Raw genomic sequence first — 24,646 nt, 5'->3', positions numbered from 1 at the left:
TCATTGGTTAATATAATATAACCAATACTTTCCTGAGGAAGAGATACTGGGAATGGTAGGGTGAGAAGTAGAGCAGTCAATCATTGAGAGATGTTTCCTGTCTTTTCTGAATACCCAAAGCTAGAAAGAGGAAATGGAATAAACCTTGTCCTTCTTTACTGTTTCAGGATGAGTATATCTTTTTTAAAAATATATTTTATTGATTTTTTACAGAGAGAAGGGAGAGGGATAGAGAGTTAGAAACATCAATGAGAGAGCAACATCGATCAGTTGCCTCCTGCACACCTCCTACTGGGGATGTGCCCGCAACCAAGGTACATGCCCTTGACCGGAATCGAACCTGGGACATTTCAGTCTGCAGGCCGACACTCCATCCACTGAGCCAAACCAGTTAGGGCAAGGATGAGTATATCTTGATATATACTCACTCTTCAGAGGGTTTAATGAATATAGGCCACACATCATGAGCCAGAGAAAGATTAAAATGCCTGAAGACCAACTATAAGATATGTAATGCAATAGAAAAGAAATATAACTTGTGTAGCAGTTAATGTCATATTAAATCACACAGAAAGGTGCACACACAGGTGGCATGGTATGAAGTTCTTTTGATGAATAAGGAAATGTTATCACTGAATGGCTATCTTTCAGCAATTAAAATATTGTATTTTAAATAGAACATTAACCCAAAGAAGTGATGTCTTTGGTCAAAGTCCCCAGAGAAATCAGAGCCATTACTAGCTGTTGAACAACCTCAAAAACTGAGGAGGAGAAAGGAAACTCCGGGCACTCCATTTCTCCTCCCCGCTCACTCCTAACAATAGTACATGAGTTGAAGTACCAACATGTTTTAGTTGGGGGAGGAGCATTGGTTTTGTTGAAAATGCCAACAAAGCCTAAAAAACACATAATGAATTTCGGATCTTAATTTTAGAAAAATTTAAGTTCATTTAACCCACCTTTTTAATCCATCTCTAAACCCCATACCATGTCAATATGAACAAAATATTATTAGTCAAAAGACATTAGTGATCTTTTCTAACCAAATCCCTCTCGTTAGTTCAATAATGATGTCTTACATTTCCTGGTTTAATATGACGGAGGCACTTTCTTTTGGATTTTCAGTGTTTTTATGGATGTGGTCTTACAAAATCTAGGAAGACTAATTCATGGACGGATTAGCAGTAATTAAACTGATCCTTTTCCCACACTACCATACATTTTCTGAGGAAATACACATCACACATCAAGGTCAGTTTTATCGAAAAGTGAATATGACCTCACATACAGCCTTGAGGCTGGAGGTTTTGTCTATCGGAAAGGGACACATGTATGCCTTCAGCAAATTGGTCAAACTAAATCCAAGGTAAAGGTTGTTTAGGAAGAAAATCCTAAAAAATGTAAAAATTTGAGAAGTTAGAATGGAAACATCAAGTACCCAATTATTAGAAGATTAAAGGAGAAAATATAATGAAGGCCTGCCAGAAAATAGACCTGCATGAAAGAAAGCATCAAGTCATATGCTATACGGCATAAACTTGCTCATAATGGAATTAGAGTAACAAGCTGCTAAGAGCGACTGTCAAATAGTCAATATTCAGATTGACTACAAAGCCATAGGTCTTACAAGACTGTAATGGGGTTTGAGAACAGCTTTTAATTAGCCAAATTTTTAGCATGTTTTCTTTGTAAAGGGCTAGTGTACTCAATATAGCATAACATTTTATTTTTTCTAATAAAATTATAATAAAGTAGATAAAACAATGATACAGCCCAATTTTTTTGCCAAATCAATTCTTTAAGCCTTGATTATTAGAAAATAGACACAATAAAATAGATAAATGTCTTTGAAATTATGTGAAATATGTGGGTATGTCTGTTTCAAGGACAGAAAAGACCAATCCACAGAATCTGATCAAATATGTGGGTATGTCTGTTTCCTAACTGCAGTCAGCAAGTACCCAGACAGCATTGCCTGCTACCTCCAGGAGGAGAGAGCTAATCCTGAGATTAGGGATGGTGCAGATCACTCTCAAGGCACAACTTCGTTTTTAACATATTCTAATGACTGCCATTCTCAAGAATGATTGGCATAGAGAAATATTTCATTAACAGAAAATATTTTCCTTGAAAATGAAATGAAAAGTCTAAATTTTCTATAAAGGTAGTTAGTATTTACAGTTAGCACTTTCAGCTTAGAAAATATTTTATCCCTATTGTTAAGTTTCATAGAATTTCAGAACCAAGGGCTCTAGAAATCTTCACAGCTGAGCCTATTGATTCACAAATGAAGAAAATGATTCTGAAATTCACACAGCCTTTTAAAATATATATATTATTTCAGAGAGAGAGAAAGAAATATCAATGATAAGAGATGGGCTTATGAATCACCGATGGGCTGCCTACTGAATGCCCCACGATAGGGATCTAGCCCACAACCTGGGCATGTGCCCCGACCATGACCTCTTGGTTCATAGGTAGATGTTCAACCACTGAGCCATGCTGGCCAGGATTAAATAGCCTTTTAATGAAAAACTATCCAACTGGGTTCATTGATCTTCCCACCATTGCATATTGGCTCACATTTCAAGAATTTTATACCTCAAAGAAACCATTTCAAACCCGACATTAGTGTATCTCAACTCCCTAAGGGCATAAGACTACACTATTTAGTGCATTTTGTGGTATCAGAAATTCTAGGTTTTAAAAATTATTTTCAAGATAAACTTGTAGCTATACTACATTGCGTATCACTTGCACCATTATACCAGCTGGGAATAATTTCAGTGCTTCCATTTGTAGTTGTGATTAGTATCATGCAAGTCTCAATTATTATTGATTTAATACCTTTAATTTTCATGAAATAAAAAGACCAGACATTTCTGAATGTGTGACTCACTGCAATTAAACATTGATTAATGTAATGCTCACTGGAGTTATTTGAACACATAAAAGTTGTGTGAGAACTGTGTTATTACATTGGAATTCCTAGTGCAGTCATACTAAATGCAAAAGAACATTCTTCTTGAAAATAAAGTCATGTATGTTTTTGCTCATCACTGTAATTCTAGAATAGCTCACAAATATCTGAACCAATATGTACATTCCATAACCATTATTGGCTGATTTAATTAATCTAAAAAGCTATGTAAATTTATGAACAATATCATGTGTCACATTAATTAAACTTTTAGATATTTTGTATTAAATTTCTAAATTTGTTGCATAAGAACAAATGCATAATAAAGTTAAATCTACCTCTGTGTTTGCAGATATTTAACATTTTAATTAAAATAACAGACTTCAATTGAAAATATAATTAAATTAATAATTTAATTTTAAAAATTAAAGAAGCCTTAACAGTTTTCCAGATTGAGAAACATTATCCTGATTAATGAAGATCCACATATCTCACTATTCATCATGATAAATTTTAATTTAATTTTATTTTTTAAAATATATTTTTATTGATTTCAGAGAGGAAGGAAGCGGGAGGGAGAGAGAGAGAGAGAGATAGAAACATCCATGATGAGAGAGAATCATCAATTGGCTGCCTCCTGCAAGACCCCCACTGGAGATCGAGCCCACAACCCAGGCATGTACCCTTGACAGGAACTGAATCCGGGACCTCCCAGTTCACAGGCCGACACACTATCCACTGAGCCAAACCAGCTAGGGCTAAATTTTAATTTTAAAAATATAAAATATAAAAATGAAACCAAATAATTTCTTGTAGAAAACTTCTGGGTTCCTTCATAATTTTGGAAAGGAGATTAGGTTCCAAAAGATCACTAAAAACCTTGATCAATCACAAGATTGATCAATTCGAATGCATTAAAAATATGTTGCAAGTTCATATACATTGTATATGTAAGTATGCATGTGTTTGCCTTTGCAAATTATATCACAAGCAAAAGTCTAATAATTCTAGTGAACACGGTGCTATAAAAGTCAAAAAAAGAGCCATAACCTTCTAGAACAGTGGTTCTCAACCTTCTGGCCCTTTAAATACAGTTCCTCATGTTGTGACCCAACCATAAACTTATTTTTGTTGCTACTTTATAATTGTAATGTTGCTACTGTTATGAATAGTAATGTAAATAGCGACCCCTGTGAAAGGGTTGTTCAACCGCCAAAGGGGTCGCGACCCACAGGTTAAGAACCGCTGTTCTAGAAGAACAAATTAGGACACTTCACAAAAAAGAAATGAATGTATCACATGTCTCTTAAACATACGAAAAATACTCGATCTCATTCATGTAAATAGTAATGTCATTTAAATGGTAATGTAATTGAAAAGTGAAGTCATTTTTGGTTTGGTTTTCTAAACTAAAAATTTACAAAACTCCAAAAGTTTAGCCATGTGTGCTATTTTGAGGTTCAAGGACTCAGGCACCCTGAGGCTGGAGGCAGTGCAAATGGCTGCAGCTATAATAGCAATTTATCACAAAACTCCATATGAACTAAAACTCTGCCTCACCAGTTCTCTCCTAGGATTCCATCTCAACTATGAATCAGCAAATATATAAAGTGACAGATGCATAAAATATTGTTTTTAATTGTAAACGAGCATAAATAACTGAACGTCTTAAAAGTGTGTAGTAGTTGAATACACCATGAAATACATAATGAAACCATAACAACACACTTTCAAAGTGTTTCATTGTGAATCACAACTTATGCAACATTTCTATATATCTATTGAAGATAATTCTCATTAGGAAAATAGTCATGCCCAAAATGGCTTTGTGACAATTTTTTTTTCTGCTCTATTTTAGGTAAATTATAGATCATAAAGTTATAGGCGATGGACCTATGTTTGGAGCTGAATACAAAGGGATGGCAATATTTGGGAAAGTGAAAAATGCAAAGAATAAGTCTACATTGATGGAAAGATGCAAGCTAAGTAACTTCCAAATGATAATTTCATCCAAAGGCTTGAAGAGTGGGAGGACAGAAAAGCTATTAAAAATGAAATGACCATTAGCAAATCAAATTATTCAGGGCATGAAGTTTACTCGGTTGCCTTTGTTGCAAGCATTTTTTAAAAAATATATTTTTGTTTATTTCAGAGAGGAAGGAGAGGGAGAGAGATAGAAACATCAATGATGAGAGAGAATAATTGCTTGGCTGTGTCCTGCACCCCCCACACTGGGGATCAAGCCCACAACCTGGGCATATGCCTTGACTGGGTCAATGCTCAACCACTGAGCCATGCTAGCTCAGCAATTGCAAGCATTTTTAAAAATGTCACTGTATTTTCATTACAATATTTATTCTCAAATTACATTTATGATGAAGTAAAACTGATATAAAATCAAAGCCTACTCTAGGCATGGTTGACACTGGCTTAGCACACTACTTGCTTTTGCACTTAGAGCTGCATTTGAATAAGAATACTGTTAAAGTCTATAAATGACTTACTGTGAATGAAAAGAATGGGGTTAAATTCCCTTTATCTGAACAGCATGGGGTTAAATTCCCTTTATCTGAACAGCATCAAGAAAAATAAAAATAGCATCTATAGATCCATTATGTATAACATCAATGTTGGGGAAAAAAAAGATTGCAATGTGCTTTTGTCATTCTAAATAAAATATATTTTTGTGATATTTTTGTATTCTAATCCATATTACTATACAAAATCTATATAAATCATTTAAGTAGGCAGTTATGTCAGAATTTTTATTGGAATTGTAAAACAGAGAATATAAAAAGCTTTGGATAGAATGCCTAAATTGTTAGAAAGCCAACTGTGGTCTCCTAATTGGCAGAGAGGTTACATGGAATTTCCTAGTTTTTTTGTTTTTCAAAAATTGGCTGAGACTGTATACTCATAGATAAACTCTGATATATCCTTTCAGCCATGTTCAGTGCTGGAATTTTAATTCTGATTTATTTGAAATATTTACACTCTTAAAATATGGAAAATTGTAGATAACTGCTATAATGGATAATTTTAGGTCTCAACTGGACTGGGCTAAGAGATGCCCAGATAATGTTGGTAAACATTATTTCTGGGTGTGTCAATGTCTCTAGAAGGCATGAAAAGAAGTAATTAAGAAGAAAAGTTTGCATTGACAATATTTAGTCTTCACAATAATATTGCTTGAAAACTGTTGGGGATAGTTTTGATTCCTATGATATTAACAAATTATGTCTCTATAACTAAAAGGATGTATTGAGTTAATAGTGATGTAACTACCACTTTTTTGTTGTTGTTAATCCTCACCGGAGGATAGTCTTCCATTGATTTTTAGGGAGAGTCTTAGAGAGAGGGAAAGACAGAGAGAAACATCCATGTGAGAGAAACACATCAATTGGTTGCCTCTGCAAGAGCCCCAACCAGGGACCAGGCCAGGGAGGAGCCTGCAACCAAGGCACATGCCCCCAACCGAAATCAAACCTGGGACCCTTCGGTCCATAGGCCAATGCTCTACCCACTGATATACAGGCATACCTTAGAGCTATTGTGGGTTCGGTTCTAGAACACGGCAGCAGAGCAAGTATCACAATAAAGCCGGTATTCCACCTAAAGTATCGCAATAAAGCAAGTCATAATCTTCATAGGCATAGGTTCTTGCTTTCAATTGATAAAAAACACACAACATCTGTGAAGCTCAATAAGTGGAGTGCAATAAAATAAGGTTTGCCTGTAATATCTTTGGAGAAAAATGACTCCTAAGGACCTGGTCTGTTCTACTGATAAAAATTGCAGCAGTAGAGGGAAAGTACTGTATACTGTAAAGACCTCAGCCTTAGCATATTACTATAAACTATGAGAAAAAAACGACACTACTAACAAGGGCCCCTGGTGGCTAACTGGGCTCAAATTTTAAACAAACAAACAAAAACAAAACAAAACAAAGCCTAGTAGCCATTTCTACACAGGGGCCTTTCCTACAAACTGTACTTCAAGGATAAATCTGCCCTGAATTGCCTGCCTGCCTGCACTGTGTTTCTGCCAACTGATCTAGCCCCTATAAACGAGTCTCTGAAATCCTGTTTCAATTGTTAGGACTGAAGCTTTCCCCATCCAATCACAGCTGCACAGCTTTGACCAACCAGATCGGTTCTATCTGCCCTGAATTGCCTGCCTGCCTGCACTGTGTTTCTGCCAACTGATCTAGCCCCTATAAACGAGTCTCTGAAATCCTATTTCAATTGTTAGGACTGAAGCTTTCCCCATCCAATCACAGCTGCACAGCTTTGACCAACCAGATACACCAAAGGTGTCACTCCTGACAGGCCCACCATGCTGTTCTCACAGCTCTGCTGTACCACCATTGAGCTGTTTTACACTGAATGAAGTTTCCTTCTTCACCACACCCCAAAGTGGGGATTCCTGTTGGAATTGAATGGGTGCCAAACCATCAGTTGCCATTACTTAACTGCTGTAGTTGGCACAAAATTGGTTCAGCTCTTCATGGCCAGCCCTGTGTAGGTTAAAACACAAGGGCACTCAAGTTTCTAAGGGGGACTATGAGGACATTGCCTGACAGCCATATTCAGTCCAAGTGGAATGTAATGGCAGAATGTAACTAATCTTAGAGAATTAGAAAGCCTATGTATTAAGTAAGAGGTGTCAGTTATAAAGAATAATGGAAAACAGACTGCCTCACAGGGACCCATCAACAGAAGTAGAAACTCACTTGTGATAGAAAAATAGGCAGGAGCCCTTTAACTTACAGGAAGTCCAATGTGTAAGAGGGGAGGACACAGCATGTGCTCGGCAAGGGTGTTTCCTGCTTCTCATTTAGAGAATTTGCATTAATTGAGATGTTCCTCATAAACCTTAGAAACAGTTTTTTCTTTTCATTTCTCAAAGGTATCATTTGGTTCCCATTTAAGACATGACAATATTAGGGATGAAATGTCTCCAAATGCAACAAGCTTTAAGTGAAGGAACTAATCACTGAACCTACTGTGTCACAAAACTCAGGGTCAGAAAGTGACAATGCATCTTTCCTTTTTAAGGAAGAAACGATGATGGACAAGAAGCCTTTTTAGAGATTTTAATGTATGCCTGAGAGCAAAATTACAGAATTTCAGTTTCAATGCATTATGAATTTATTCCTTGATCAAATATATCATTTGTTCAAAGATAGCTACTGCCAAAGTGCAATCACTTATGAATTGTTATTAACGTAGTGAAATGTCTGAGGTAATTGAAAATAGAAAAGTTTAAGGCCAAAACTAGAAGCAAAAATAATTAATAACTATTTTTCTTAGTTTAGAATTTTATTTCTCTATGAAAATTATATTGCTATATACTGAAACTTTGAAATTAATTTCATTTGGAAAGCTAGGAGGAAAAGACAGGTATTTAAAAGACCCACTCTGCAATAGTCTTTTGATTCCTTAAGTAAGCTAACAATATAAAAAAACTTCAGAATTCTAATTTTTAATTACAATTCAGTAATGCATTTTTAGGGTGAGTTTAATAACTGCTTGTTTAAAATGGAGATTGTTCAGCAACAATTTAGTCAGAAAATGAACATATCTAATTTTAATATCTATTTTATTAAAGTTTATAACAATTTGTGTAAGTCATATTAATCTTGGAATTGATACAGTTTTGTTATGTCATGCCTTTTTTCATTGAATCTTTTTTATATCTAGGAAAACTTCCAATAAAAATGTGAAATTATGTGGTTAAGCATTTTATGGATTTATATTTAATAAATGGTGATTTGGCTTTTACTTTTTTTTAATCCTCACCCAAGGACATGCTTACTGATTTGAGAAGAGAGAGAGAGAAAGAAAGAAATATCAGATGTGAGAGAGAAAAATTGTGGTTGCCAATCTAAGTGCCCCAACAGCACTGAGCCCACAACCTAGTTATGTGCCCTGAGTGGGAAACAAACCCATGACCTTTCTGTGTAAGGGACGACCCTCCAACCAACTGAGCCACAATGGCCAGGGTTGCTTTTACATGTCAATTAAATAAAGGAATAGGTATATAATTCCTTGTTCTAAACAATAAATACATCTTTAAGTAAAGGTATCATTGCTTTGCTGAGTTATAAGGAATTGCATGCATCAATTTCTCTGAAAGTACTAGAGAAGAGTTTTTATTTTGTTCTGTTTTTGTTTTCTCTTTCAGATACCTTTTCAAAACCACAGATATCTTTTGAAAGGAAACTACTTCATCCACAATCTGCTATTGAAGAAATAGTCCTATTGGTACTCTATACATAGGTAACTATATTGGTTGTCATGTAAATCATCTCCCCAGTCACAATCCAGTGGATTACAAAATAAATATCAGCCAATAAGTGACTAGAAAAAAAAAAAGCATCTTCCCAGAGAAAATAATTATTTGGGCCAAATCATATTCTTTTTTAAAGAAAAAGTGTCTTTTTATTTATTTCAGAGAGGAAGGGAGAGGGAGAGAAACATCAATGATGAGAATCATTGATTGGTTGCCTCCTATATGACCCCTACTGGGATGGAGCTCAAAACCTGGACATGTGTCCTGACCTACTGGGAATCAAATCATGATCTCCTGGTTCATGGGTTGACACTCAACCACTGAGCAACACTGACCAGGCCAAATCATATTCTTTAATGTGAATAAAGAAACTAACCTTAAAGGATATATATGTCCTGGCTGTGTGTGTGTGTGTGTGTGTGTGTGTGTGTGTGTGTGTGTATAATCAGTGTGCAATGCCATGAGATTAACAAAACTACCTGTCATCAAAAGCATGAGTAATAAGCAGATATGAGGGAGTGTAATGGAATAAAGAATGAGGTTGTGTGTGATATATTACTTAATTCTTCTGAAGCATTATTGTAAACAGAATTTTTATTTCTTGGGTCAACAGAGTACCTAGAAGCAGATTAGTAGTTTATATCTTATCAATTTGTTTGGTAAATAAATTACATATTCTGACTTTGTGGAGAAAGGTACTATGGCACTCTTTCAAACACTGCTTCATTAAAAATCAAATCAAAGCAACTACTTGTATTTTGATTACATTGTAAGTCAGTAGGCCAAGAGATTTAAGACTGGGGTCCTGCCCTTAATATATTTTTTGATTATGTGAAGATCAAAAAATAAACTATTGAAATCTTTGCCTCTTTTCTGAGTTTTCTGAAACTTCTGTTTCTAATTCCAATAGATGCTTCTTTTCTTTAGTCAGTTACTTTTACACCAGCATATAATACAATTTATCACCCCCTTATTTTGGAAAGACTTTCTCCTTTTATTGATACTCTCTTGATTTTTCCCCTTATTATCACTGGCCATTTATAAATAGTTTGGTTTGTTTGTTTTCACCCCTCCTCTTAAAATATCAGAGTCTTGTAAGCTGTTCTCTGTCTATTCCCTCTCCAAGAATGATTTTAACCAATCTCTTCATTTTACACATCATACATGTATAGCATACATACACACTTTATATCACCTGTCAATATCTCAAACAAAAATCATAGGAGTTACATCCTTAATTTCTTTATGTCTTGATCTTGGTATTGAGTTATTTCCAATATGACTTCTTCCACCTCCAGAATGTGGCTCAAATTTGCCAAAATCAAAATATTATTATCATTACATATTGTGTATATTATATCATTAATATACACAATAACAATCAAGCTTGTAATAATGATACAGGGGAAAGGATTACATTGAGAATGGGTAGATAAATCACTTTCCTTTTCCACTTATCAACAGTACAAGAGCAGTTGTTAATAGGCAGGTATGGTCAATAGTCCATATATGGTTTTAGAAATTTCTAACAGTATAAGAATGCAATCAGTTGTCAACAATATGTAATATCTATATTGAACAGCAGGTTCGATGGTTTACAACATGAGTAATTTTTTCCTGTGTTTAAGGATCAATTACTTTCCAATTTGAAAGAAAATAAGTCATTAGATTAAAGACTAAAATAAACAGGTAAAAATAAAGGTCAAAATTCAGGAGGCTTCTTTTCTCCCAAGTGTGCAAATAACCATAATTCTAGTCCATATGATAAAATATGAGATCTCAAATATTTGTGTATACTCTAAACATGTTTGGAGTTTTTTAAAAATACAGATTTGAGAACACCTCTACAAGAGAATCCTATTCAATAAGTATTTTCTGACTTGTTTAAGGCCTGTATAGGAATTTCATGCTACCTAGCCAGAAATTTAGATGCAGGTAATATCTCGTAAACAGAGGGTAAATAAAATAAGCCTCATGTATTCCAAAAGTTTCTCAGGAAAAGAAGTCACTACAAATAATAGAAAATGCTTCTTCGCTGGAGATATGTATACAGGGCTAGGCAAAAGTAGGTTTGCTACTGTTGTAACTAGCTAGTTAAATTAATAGGAGGAAAACAAAGGGGAGGAGAGACATTATAAACATGGTGATCTGGGCAGCTTCATCAGGAAGCTGTGGTTTCATACTCCCCAGGGAGCCACAGGTCCATTCCCTGCAAATCACTGGGGAAGGGATTCAACAAAATAGAGATAATGCATGTGCAGTGAAGTTGGCTTGAAATAGGGAAGGTGTTTGCCTATCAATCAAACCTGGGCCAAGATCACTGGCTAGGAGGTGGAGCCACCGCAGGGCCACAAAATCTTGGAAGGTTAAAATCCCCAGACCAAGAAATGTTCTCGCTTGCTTGCTTGCTTGCTTGCACTCCTGTTTCTGGCTTGCTCTGTGACCCACGCTCATGCATACGTTATCCCGCCATGTGGTCTTAGCAGGTGCATGGTTCATGGCCATGCAGACCCCACATGCAATGGACTACACAAGCTAAAATTAGCTAGCCTGATGCTGGACTGAACTGTGCTTTAATATGGAGTGGAGATTCTGGGCTGTGGCCTGTGGAAGACAAGATTGGACTTTTTCCATGGTGAGACAGAGGGGGATAAAACCTTGGACAGTCCGGGGCTTAATTCCATGCAAATATGTATCACTCATCTTCCCACATGAGACTCAGGAGATTCCTTTCCTTGGGACATTGCAAGAATCCAACTTCCACCGGCAGCGGGTGGAGACACAGAGGTCACCCCACGGATAACAGGTTCACAGTTGTTCATATGGAAAATAATACAATAATTAAGAAATAATAATTCAAGAATAAACTGCGTTTTTTGTACTCACAACTCTAACTGCTTTTGTACCACCCTATATTATATGCATCCTTGCTACTCAAGTGCCAAGTCAGAAGATCAGTGACATCGGCTCACCAGGAAGCATTTTAGAAATGCAGAATCTCAAACTCCACACCTGTCCTACTGACCCCAAATCTTCATTTTACTATGATCCTCGGATAACACATTAACATTGAAGAAATACTGGAATAAAAGGAACAGAAGAGCTATGTCTGCTATGGAAACAATATGGTCCTACAAGGTGATTTCTCCAAGAAAGTAAACTCTGCCATTGTGTGTGGGCATGCCATCTTGGTATTGTTTGCTTGTTTGGTGGCAACATTTTATTCCTGAAACTTAACATTTATTAATGTGGATACATCAAAAGATTTAATTAATCCACAGGGGGAAAAGCACTGAAACTACCGCTACCTTCATATTAACTTTTCACTTGACATCTTAATGCACCAAATGGTAAAAATTCATTGATTTCATATCTATCAAATTTCAGTTAGAAATCCTGTAGCATACACATGTATTTCAGAAAGGTGGAAGACTGGCTATTGTTAGGAAGCCAAAGCCTGGAAATAGTAGCAGCTTGCTCCTTGGGATTCTTTAGGCCTTCAGCCACATGGTTCCACTCACAGAAAGATTAACTTCCTAGAATATTCTATCTTATTCCAAAATGCCATTGACTCCTGATAGTCATAAGCACATTAAATAACAACCATCGACGTTTCTTTGACAGCCCTAAATAATTTGTATGCAGTTTGAATGATGGAGAACCTAACTTATTATTTTGAGTGTTGAATTGATCCTTGAAAGAGAGGCTGGTAATTTGATTGTTCTATAATGTGCTAGAGCATAATTTCAGGAAGAGAAATCATTTTATGGAGAAACTAATTACATGCAAATGAATCTCTTCACAAGATGTTAATAGAATTAGAAATACTTTTCAAAAATGAAGAAGAAATAGTATAAAATAAAACGTCTGGAAGAGGTAGATGTTTGAAGAATACTATACTGGTAGGGATATCACCCTGGGAAAGCACATGAAAGAATCTATGTCAAGGAGAGGAAACTTTTGTTTCATTTTCTACTATATCAAGGATAGTCTCTCGTCCTTCATTTAACCTTCTAAAATGTAAATGATAATGTGAATTGTGAACATTCCAATTCATACTGGAATTAAAGTGGTCTTCATGGAAGACATATTACAAAAGTCTTTCCAAATAAAAAAATAATTCATATGTTAAGAAATCAGTGAAAGTTACATAATTTGATTTACAATGCATATTTCTATCTTGTTCAAAAGCATTATCAAATATATTCTAGAATTTTAGAAACCTCTTTAAAGAAGTAAATAAGTTTGGCTTTTTTTAACTGTAGTAAAAATAATACTTTATCTTATCAGTGCTTCTCTTTCTTCTACATGTTCTCTTTTCTTCTTTCTCTTTCTGAATTACAGCAGCCTCACTTTAAAGCAGCAGTTCTCAACCTTGGCTGCACATTAGAATCACCTGGGAATCTTTTTTAAATCCTGATTTCTGGGCCTCATACTCCGGAAATTCTGTTTCTTTGTTATGGGGTGATTCTAACGTGCAGCCAAGGTTGAGAACCACTGCTTTAAAGGAATTGAGCTGGACTGGAGATAATTCAGGTTTAGAGTCTTCTAAACTATCTAGTCCCAATAATTATCTCAGACATCAAAAACTGCCATGTGTGATGTTCAAAGATGTGGTGAAAATCAAAGCAAAAAAAAAATGCACTTGGGACTCCTTACTCTGCAATTAGAAGTGTATATATTTTGTTAATTAATTTTTGTTATTCTTAGTTTTCTCATTAGCAAAATAAGCTCCTTTCCTATAAACTACCATAAACTTGCTCTTAATGATTTCTCCCATTTTTTTCGCATTTACTTTTGCAAATCCTATCCTTTCTTGACTTTCAGTACTCTTACGCTGACTTTTGTGCACACAATGCAATATACAGAGCATGTTTCATAGACATGCACACTTGAAACCTCTATAATGTCATTAACAAAGGTCAACCCAATCAATTTAATAACATTTTCCCAAGGTATTAAGCTTCAGAAATATTTTAGGGATCCTCAAAATGCCTAGAAGAGCTCAGTAAATATGTTTAAATTAACTAGGCTTACTGCAAAGCCATTTTTCTCTCTGCTTCTTCCTTTCTACGCAAATGTACGTGTCCATCTCTTTTTCTCTCTCTCTCAGAACAAATTTCCTGCCTCCCACACACTGGCACAATTGCAACTCCAGTAAATGTTATGAAGGAAAAGTGTATATTGCTATTCAAGCGAATTTTAAGAATATTGGTCTTTATAAAGACAGTCAGTTGGTGCTTCCCTAAGAAATAGAACTTGTAGCTCTGAATAAGCCAGTTATTTTTTTTTTTTAAAAAAACTTTCACCTAGAGAAACTCTTTCAAAAGAAAATTGAAAGGACTGAATATTATTAAATTTAATGAAAGAGTTATTTATGGCTTTGACTAGTATGTTTGCAATAGAGTGTGTAAAGCAAGTCTTATTGGAATTGAAGAAATGATAAAACATGGGAATTTAGGGATTCTAAATTTAGGTAGCTCCTATTAGTTTTACTGATAAATGGTCATGGGAATTTTTGGAATTGGACGGAGAGATACATAGAATTAAAGGATTATTTTTTATGCCTATCTGTGTTTTAAAAATAGTAGCTACTAAAGCATGTTCATGTGATGATAGAAACAATACAATATAAAGAAAACATCATGGCATGAGTGAGCAGAAGAATTTGGGGTGTTTAAAGAATAGTGAATGCAGTATAATAACAAATAGAAAGCTTGGACTCAGCTAGATGTGGAGAATACTTCATTTACTGAAATGAAATAGATTGTATATGAGTACAGTTGCAAGTATGAGTATATGGTGGTGGAGAGAAGAAATACGTTTTATTTGATGATTATGTTTGCTGAAAGAAATATGATTTAGTATCTTCAAGTAAGATTGAGAAGTGTTTGAAGATTAAGGAAAAAAATAGGAAAACAGAATTATTGGAGAAAGGCAAAACTATTGAGTTTGGATGCAGATGAGGAGTAGGCAGAGCCTTGGAGTTAATCAGTTTTGGAGTTTCCCAAGTGGCCTCACTGAGAAAGAAAAAGAAAAGAGAATTGAGTTTGTAGTTGGTAAACATCTCCACTTATTGACAAATTAATCTAAGTGTGGCAAAGAAATAATTAAAGACCTGACAAAATTGATAGATAACATTAAAAGTGATGGTCTCAATATAATAGGACTTTTTTTTTTAAGTCCTAGAATGAAAAACAGAATGATTCAAGTGAAGAGTGGCTTGTTTAAAATAAATATTGTGAAGGGGACATGATTTCAGTAGTACACAATCTGGTTAAGCTGGCTTTCCCTCTTAAATTCTACTTCAGCTTTACATTCTAGCAACTCTCAGCTTTAAACCCAAATGTGTCTAACATGCAAAAATTGACCAGAAACCAGAAAGCAGGTTCTATGTTCTCTCTATGCCCTATTTTTACATTAAAATACCATCCTATCTAATAAAAGAGAAACATGCAAATTGACCATAACCCCGACACCCTTCCCATTGGCTAATCAGCAGGATATGCAAATTAACTGCCAACCAAGATGGCGGCCGGCAGCCAGGCAGCTGAAGCGAACAGGCTTGCTTGCTCCAGTGACAGAGGAAGCCAACGTTCCCAGCCTGCCGCTGCTGGGCTCTGAGCTGCAGTCTAAGCAACTATGTTGCAATTATAGAAGGTAAACAAACTCCAGAAACCTGCTTTCAGCCATCAGAGCTGGAGTGAACAGGACCGCAACAGTGTTACAATTATAGAACCCAAACAAACCAGATACCTGCTTTCAGCAGCCAAGGTCTCAGAGCTGGAGCCGAGCCTCAGAACTAAAGATGGCTCTCAGCTCCAGTGACAGCCATAGAAGGTAAACAAATTCCAGAATTTAAAAAAAAAGAAAAAAGGAGAGGTTGGGAGCTTCAGTCACCCACCAGCCTGAAAACGGCCCTCAGCCCCTCACCCAGACTGGCCAGGCACCCCAGTGGGGACCCCCACCCTGAATCAACAAGATGGCGGCTAATTTGCATACTGAAGTCAGGCAGCAGCGGGCAAGGCTGTCCACAGTCCAGGACCTGGATCTGTGACCCTGCCGGGCGGAGGGTAGTGCTTGAGGCTGTCTGCGGTCCGGGACCTGGATCTGTGACCCTGCTGGGCAGGGGGCAGTGCTTGAGGCACTCGGCGGTCTGGGACCCAGATCCGTGACTTGGCGGGCAGGGCGGCAACGCTTGAGGCTGTCCGTGGTCTGGGACCCAGATCCGTGACCTGGTGGGTGGGGGGCACCGTGGGAGGCTGTCCGCGGTCCCAGGACCCAGATCCATGACCCTGCCGGGCGGGGGGCACCACAGGAGGCTGTCCACTGTCCCAGGACCCAGATCCGTGACTCTGCCGGGCAGGGGGCAGCTCTTGAGGCTGTAGGTGGTCTGGGACCCGGATCCGTGACCTGGAGGGCGGGGTGGCAGTGCTTGAGGCTGTCTGTGGTCCTGGGACCCGGATCTGTGACCCTGCCGGGTGGGGGGCAGCACTTGAGGCTGTCCACGGTCCCGGGACCTGGATCCGTGACCCTTCCCGGCGGGGCGGCAGCTCACACAAGGGCGGATCGGCCGGGGTTGGACAGGGCAGGATGCCTGGATTCCGCCCAGCCCCAGTCACTCTGGACAGGTGAGCAGCTCAGAGAGCCTCTGGACAGGGGAGGCAGGCCGGCGGAGGGCGGCCTGTACTCCCACCATGGCGGTGGTGACAGCTGTGAGTGCGCCAAGCGGAGCCTGCAGGCTGAGCTGAAGTAGCACCTGCAGGCCATCAGCGCCCAGGAGTGGCTGCGCAAGATCCGCCTCCTGGCCCAGAAGGTGCAGGATCGCAGGGACAGCCACCGTGGCGGGCCAGACTGACATCCTCCTGGCTGCACCATGGAGGTTTGCGGATCTGCAAAGCCAGAGGCCTCTTGTGTGCACATACCCCACTGGCGTGCGAACATCCCCCAGCACAGTGTCACCCTCCCACGCCTGCAACAGTTGCAAACCAAGGCGTGCACAAGTTCCCCCCACCTCTCCACTGCACTTCCATCAACCCAGCATGCCTAAGACCCCCACAGGATGTGCACACATCCCCTCTGATGCGCTCACGTCCTTTGGAGAGTGTCTGGGTGTTCTGGGTGCTGAGGGTGGGCGCCTGTGAGATGACAGTGAGAGGGCGGAGTGGTGATGCCCTACTCCCATGGAGGCCAGTGCAGCTACGAGATCACCTCTGGGGGGTTAATGCAGGTGCTGAGGCAGGAGCAGGTGCAGATAGACACACCTGGTGGGCACGGGCGGCCCTCGCTGAGGTGCCTTCGGTCAGAGTTCAAGATCAAGAACCCAGAGGAGGAGAGGAATTCTGTCCTCTTAGTGAAACAGTGGGATAGTCGGGGCGACTGTAGAGGAGGAATGTGCACTTTGGGTGCCAGCACCCATGAGCGAAGGCTGCCCTGACTGAGCCTTGCTTGCTTGGGGCCTAGCACACTCCTGCCGGGCAACGGGTGACAGGACGTGCTTTTCCGAATTAATGAGAGAAAATGTTGATTCTCCTGCTGCCCACGAAGGTGGAAAGTGAAGTGGGGAGACATGTGGAGAGTGAGCGAGGTTCCCTGTCTGGGGGTTCCAAATCTGCTGTTGGTTTCTTTCACCGCTGACTAGAAATATACAGGGTGTCCCCCCAAAATGTATACACACTTTGAATACCTACTAATTCCAATGGTTTTAAGCATAAGAAAGAAACAACAATGGAGCTGTTATCTGTTAAAAGTGTGTGCACAAACAGGTAGTTGGACATTCCCTGAGGGGTCTCAGATTGTAGAGGGTGAAGGCCAGTCTGAGGGGCCCCTTCTCCCCCCCACCCCAGTGCACGAATTTCATGCACCGGGCTACTAGTCCTATATAATAAAAGGTCAGCGACCATAAGCATAACGACCACTCAACCAGTCACCATGAGGTGCACTGACCACCTCTTGGTCTTTCCCCCTGCCCCCCCACCCCTAGCCCACAGGCTCCAATCACAGCATGGCAAACGGGGAACCATGGCAAACCGGGTGGGTGGCAGTGGGGCGGGACTGAGGAGTGGGGGTGGGGGAGGGAACGGCTGACCTCTTGGTCCCGCCCCCCTGGCCCTGAGGCTCCGATGGCAGCATGGCAAATGGGGAACCACGGCAAACCAGGGGGTGGTGGCAGGGAAGGACTGGGGACTGGCGAGTGAGCAGAAGATGGCTCTGATTGCAGGCTAGGCCTAGGGACCCTACCCGTGCATGATTTCGTGCACTGGGCCTCTAGTTTATTACATAACATTCCAACTGTCTCTCTTGTACATCTTTGTGCCTTTTGGTCCCCTTCACTATCATATAGCTATACTTGAAGTATCTAAAATAATGTGGAGAACATAAATAATAATATTCAAATATTTTTTTGAGGAACATGTACTTAAATTTTAACTTGCTGAATGACAGGCATCTTTCTTTTCCTTGACCTTCTATGTAAGTATCAGATTTGTACCCTGAGTAATTGGAACTGTCACTGATGAAATTAAATTTCAGAAAGAGACTTCTGCATCCTCTTTATTTTTCAAATTATATTTTATGAGATTTAATTATTGTTTTACACTTAGAAAACATATATTTGTTCCTAATGCAATGAACAGTTAAAAAGTTGGTAGGGTGCTATTGAAGGTATACTTTTTAAATTTTTATTGAATTTATTGGGGTTACATGGTTTCACAAAACCATATAGGTTTCAAGTGTACAACTCAACAGCATCTGCATACTGTATAGTGCACCCATCACCCCAAGGAATGTCTTTCTGACTCCCCTGCTTTGCCCTCCTTCACTTAACCCTGACCCCTTTTCCCTCTGGCTATAACCAATGTTGGCTATATCTCTATATCTCTCTATCTCCATCTCTATATATCTATAACTAATGTATATATTGTCAGAGCATGCAGCAGGAGCTCTGCACGAGCTCTGGTGCTCAGAGTATCTCTGAGTGGCTGTGAGTCCATGTATTCTTCTAAATTCTCCTATCCAACTACACCAGGGCTGGTTCCTGCTTGAACCCTGCCCACTGTGCTAACTGTTGGGAACTTAGTCCAAATTCCTCCTTTATCTTCTGCTCAATAGACAGCAGGTGTTGGGTCAGAGCCCCTCTGCCTGAGGCTGGACCTCCGGGTCTTAGACGGAGCAGCCATAAGAGGTTGTGGGTATATAAGAATGAGTCTTTATTGCTGAAGCCAGTAGCCACATAGCCAACAGACAAGAACAGTCCTCACAGCAAAGGCCATACAGGCAGGCAGCCAGACACCGGCTGCTGAACATATATCTTTCCCATAAAGCAGTATCAATCTCTGTTCCCACAGCTATTATCTGAGCAGCTGCACGTTGCCTCCTAGACTCAGCGCCTCACATCGTAGCGGTACCTGAGCTCTCCAGCTCAGCAGCTTCTCCTGTCTCTCCTGCCCAGCTGCTCTCTCTAGCAGACTTCTTCACACACTCCATCCTAGCTGCTCTCTCTACATACTCCAGCAGACTTCTTCTCACTCCAGCCTACTCCAACTAGCTCCAGCCAACTAGCTGGTCAGTAACCTACTTTTATACTGTGTAGACAAAAAAGGCTTTATGCCAATAGTTACATCAAACATATTGGCTACTGAAAGGCACAGTGTACTGTGTCCTTGCACCTCCTCATGGTATCTTGGCCTGATTAGGATTCCCAGGCTCAGAGTCCTTGAACATCCCATTTAGGCACATGTCCAGAGCAGCCTTTGGACATTCTGGTGTACTGATAACAAGGTCTCTGTGCTTCCATTGGCCTTGACTATCCCGGGACCTGGCATGGTTCCCACATATATCTATATCTAATCTAAATCTATATAGATCTATAGATCTATATAGATATATAGAGCTATATAGGTGTGTGTGTGTATATATATGTATATAGCTGTGTGTATATGTATATACACATATATATATATATCATCTAGGTCAGTGATGGCGAACCTATGACACGCCAACTCATTTTTTTGGTTGATTTTTCTTTGTTAAATGGCATTTAAATATATAAAATAAAAAAATAAAAAAAATTTAAAAAATAAAAATGATAAATATATATATATAATAAATATTAAAAATATAAGTCTTTGTTTTACTATGGTTTCAAATATCAAAAAATTTTTATATGTGACACGGCACCAGAGTTAAGTTGGGGTTTTTCAAAATGCTGACACGCCAAGCTCAAAAGGTTCACCATCACTGATCTAGGTCTATATATATCTATATATAATCTATATATATAAAATGTCTTTTGCTTAATCCTTTCACCTTTTTTCATCCAGTCCCCACCCCCTCCCTTTGACAGCTGTTAGTCTGTTCTATGTATTCATGTTTCTGCTTCTATTTTGTTGGTCAGTTTACTTTGTTCATTAGATTCCACATGTAAGTGATATCACATGGTATTTATCTTACTCTGACTGGCTTATTTCACTTAGCATAATAATTTCTAGGTCCATCAATACTGTCGCAAAAGGTAAAATTTCCTCCTTTTTTATGGCCAAGTAGTATTCCATTGTGTAAATGTATCACAGCTTTTTTTTTGTTTTTATCAACTCATCATGGGCACTTGGGCTGTTTAATTTAATAGAACATAAATCCGAGATAGGTTAATTCCAACTGTGTTTGAAACTACAGTATTCTAAGACATAAAAAAAATGTCATAAATTTAGATGCTCAGAAAGTTGTCTGTCTCTGTCATTATATATGTATATAGAATATATCATGCATAGTACCTTATTTTGTTGAGAACTATTCTGGTTAATATAAGTAAAATAGAAACCTGAAATCTGTGAAGAATCTATTTTTACTATTGAAATTTGTTTTTATATAAAACTTTTTGTTGTTAATCCTCACCAGAGGCTATTTTTTCCATTGCTTTTCAGAGAAAGAGGAAGGGAGAGGCAGAGAGAGATACATCGATGTGAGAGAGACATATTGACTGATTGCCTTCCTTACATGCCCTTGACCAGGAATCAAAACCCACAACTTTTCAGTGCTTGGGCCAACACTCTAACCACTGCAACACCAGCCAGGGCTGAAATTTGTTTTTAAATCCCCAAATAATATCCAGGGCTGAAATTTGTTTTTAAATCCCCAAATAATATTGTAGTACAAATAAATAAGTCAGGTGTTTATGTATTTTTAGAATCTTTTTTATGTCAATAAATTTTTAGATAAGGGTAATATGAAAAGGGATATAAAAGATATAAAGCAATTTAACTGTAGAAAAAAATGTAGATCCATAAAAATATAAGTAGGCAAACAAAGCAGCAAATGCTAAACAACAAATGAATTAGAAGGCCAAATTATGCCTCAGGACTCCATGAGTCTCCTTTCCTACTACCATTTGTCCCCAGCCCTTTTCTTGCATTTAATATCTTGTGCATTTAATTGTTGACCACTCCCTTCTCCACCAAACTGTCAGATCTTCTATTTTGTTTTACATTTCATCTAGCAACTATATATCTAGAGTGACTAGTCAAATTCATTGTACCTAGTATTTGTTCAATTAATGTGTATGGACAACATCAATTCAGAAGTGAGAGCAGGGACAGTTAGACTGTTATATGATGGCATAACAGTTTATATTTTCAGAAAGAATTGTGGTGGAGAGTATTAGACACCCATAGAGGCATCTGTGTGGAGATTAGGATGACATGGACAGAACGGCCAATAGATCAATCGTATTACAGGTTAGATGCATGCACATGTCACCTGGAGAGATACTGGAAATGACTTGCTAAACCAATGGGAATTACTGGGAGCCTAGGCTATGAGTGATATTCAGCAATAATAAATATATGACTAGAAAAAAATATGCAGTTTCCAATGTAAAATATCCTGTTAAAGATACATTACCGATAAGATATTTAAATTTGAATTATGTTCTAAGTAAACAAATTGGGAGTGCAGTGATTTGTTATGACTGAGCTAGTTTTTGTTTACTGTTTATTTTTTTAATTGTAACTTCCTGGCATTGCATCCTATTTAGATTTGCTTATACAGCTAACTACCACTGTGCATAACTTTCAGAATGGGAAATTAGGCTGGCTAATGTAATCACCAGGATGCTAGTCTCATCCTGTTGATATATTCCTGATAATTAACAATCTGTGAACAGCTGCATTGTCCGATATCCAATACACAGCACAAGGAAAATGATCATTTGTACATTGTGGGTTCAGTGGACTAAATGAAAGAGCACTTTTTTTTATTAATAGCTGCACTTTTCATAAATTTTATGAGTTAATAGGGTTCAATTAATGTTGCCAAGTGGTGTGCTTCATACATATGTCTCTGGGGTTTTGCAAAGTTAAGAAGAATGTATAATGAATGGTTGAGCAGTTATATTGGTACCCTAGTAATTAGAGAAGGAGTAATTAATGTGCATCTGTGCTAGGCTCCTGGGTACTATCAATGACCCTGTAGTATGCAAAAAGGAAAAAGAAAGAAAGAAATTATGAGCTTGTCAAGGGAATACAGCTTTTTTCTTTTTCTTAAATTTTAGATCTACATCTGTGTTTAATTAGAAGAAGAAATGAATTCCCATTAACACCATTAGGCAACATGCTATGATTGGTTAAAGCCTACATGGACTGTGAAACTGACCCAGAAAGCTCAGGAGGTTGTAATGGATTTTTTAATCTCCGAAGGACTTTTTTTTTTAAAACAAAATAAGGATGCTAATAGTCTCTACCTGGCTGTCTGGGGAATACCTTCTGCTCCTGACCACTTTCTAAAAACTATGAATGATCTAAACAAATATCTGCTAAGCAAAAATGACTTAACCACGGCCACTATGGGGATTTTTTTCCCCCTGCCATAAGGGGTGAGATGTAATAGCATCATCTGCAGTAGTCTCAGTCCACAAAAATGCCACATATATTAATGACAGAAAGATAGTTTACTAAAAGAAAGTAGTCACGGTGTTACAGATGACTAGCTGTGCTGATACTTTAGTTTCCAAAGAGATTCAAATTAAATTGCTTTTATCTCCTGAAGCAGAAAAACATTTCATATTCCACATGATAATAAAATGTATCCTTAGGGCAAGAGGTAGGTCTGTACTTTTAAAATGAGACAAGCATGATTTAATTAGTATGCAAGAACACATGCCTAGACTTTAAGAGGGAGATGACCCTTCTGAGTGCTCCTGTTCAGTGGCCCTCTAAAATTATGCTTTTGGAGAGAGCTGAGTGGCTATATTTATAATTAAACATTGCCTTTACTCAAAGTTTTGATAATATTCTGCCAAATATTCCATTGAGATATTAACTTGAAATAATATTCACTCTTTCATATATAATTATGCTATGTAAATGTTTATAAAGTTAGAATTTTGAAAAAAAAAGTTCACTATTGGACAACAACAAGCAAATTATATAAGCCTTCATGGCGTATAATTTCACCCACTGGAAAGGTCAAGAGTTGCATTTAGATCTTAGGTTTAAGGCAAGACCCAAAATTGTTTGCCACTTCCTATTTAAAGATATAATGTTAAGGAACATATCATTTCTCCAGAAACATTATGGAAATAAAACAATATATAATCAAACACATAGTATGCACTAAAATAATATAAAATTTCTATTTTTGCTCTAATATTTTATGATTCACTTTAGATTTGAAGGAATTTCCTTTAAAAAATGAAATATTGACATGACAGTTGCATTTTAGTTTTCTAAATTATTTAAATATTGTATTTTAGAAACTCTGGTGTCAACAGGTCCAACATGAAACTGCTTTTTGCTTACTTGGTAATATGACCTTGAGGAAGACACTTAGCTTCTATCGTTTTCCTTCCTTGCAGCTTTCGTCAGGCCTCTGAGGAGAGCATTCACTCTGAAGATGCTCCCTCCTGAAGTCCATGTGTCCTTCCTGTGGTGCATGGAGAGACTACAGGTAGTCAATTCACTCTGTTCAAAGGTCCAAGTGAGCCTCAGATGACAGTCAGCACCAACTGTCAGCTCTGTGTGTGATCATTTTGTAAGTCTCGTCCTGACAAGCTTTCAGATGACTGCAGCCCCCGCTGACTTTTGACTATATCTGCATGAGTGACCCCACACAATAACCATTCACTTGAGCCTATGTAATATATATGACAGCAGATACTGTATAAATCTTAAACCACCAATGTATTACTGGAACAGTTACTGAAACAACAGGCTATCATTAGGTAAGCCATTTTAGTATGCCATTTTGCTTACTATAAAATCTTGGCTTTCTAGAGTCCAGTAATTTGCCTCAGGTTACGCAGTTAAAAATATGACAATAATTTATAATAATAATTTTATCATTTAATGTGTGTCAGACACTGTTCCATACATTTTTCTATCTCAACTCATTCAAGTCAACATAAGGTTCTCTTGCTGTTATTATCTACTTCATTTTATA

This window comes from Myotis lucifugus, unplaced genomic scaffold (genome assembly GCF_000147115.1).
Source record: "Myotis lucifugus unplaced genomic scaffold, Myoluc2.0 scaffold_267, whole genome shotgun sequence".
NCBI lineage: Eukaryota > Metazoa > Chordata > Mammalia > Chiroptera > Vespertilionidae > Myotis > Myotis lucifugus.
The sequence above is the reverse complement of the archived record's forward strand: the minus strand, read 5'-3'. Positions refer to the sequence as shown.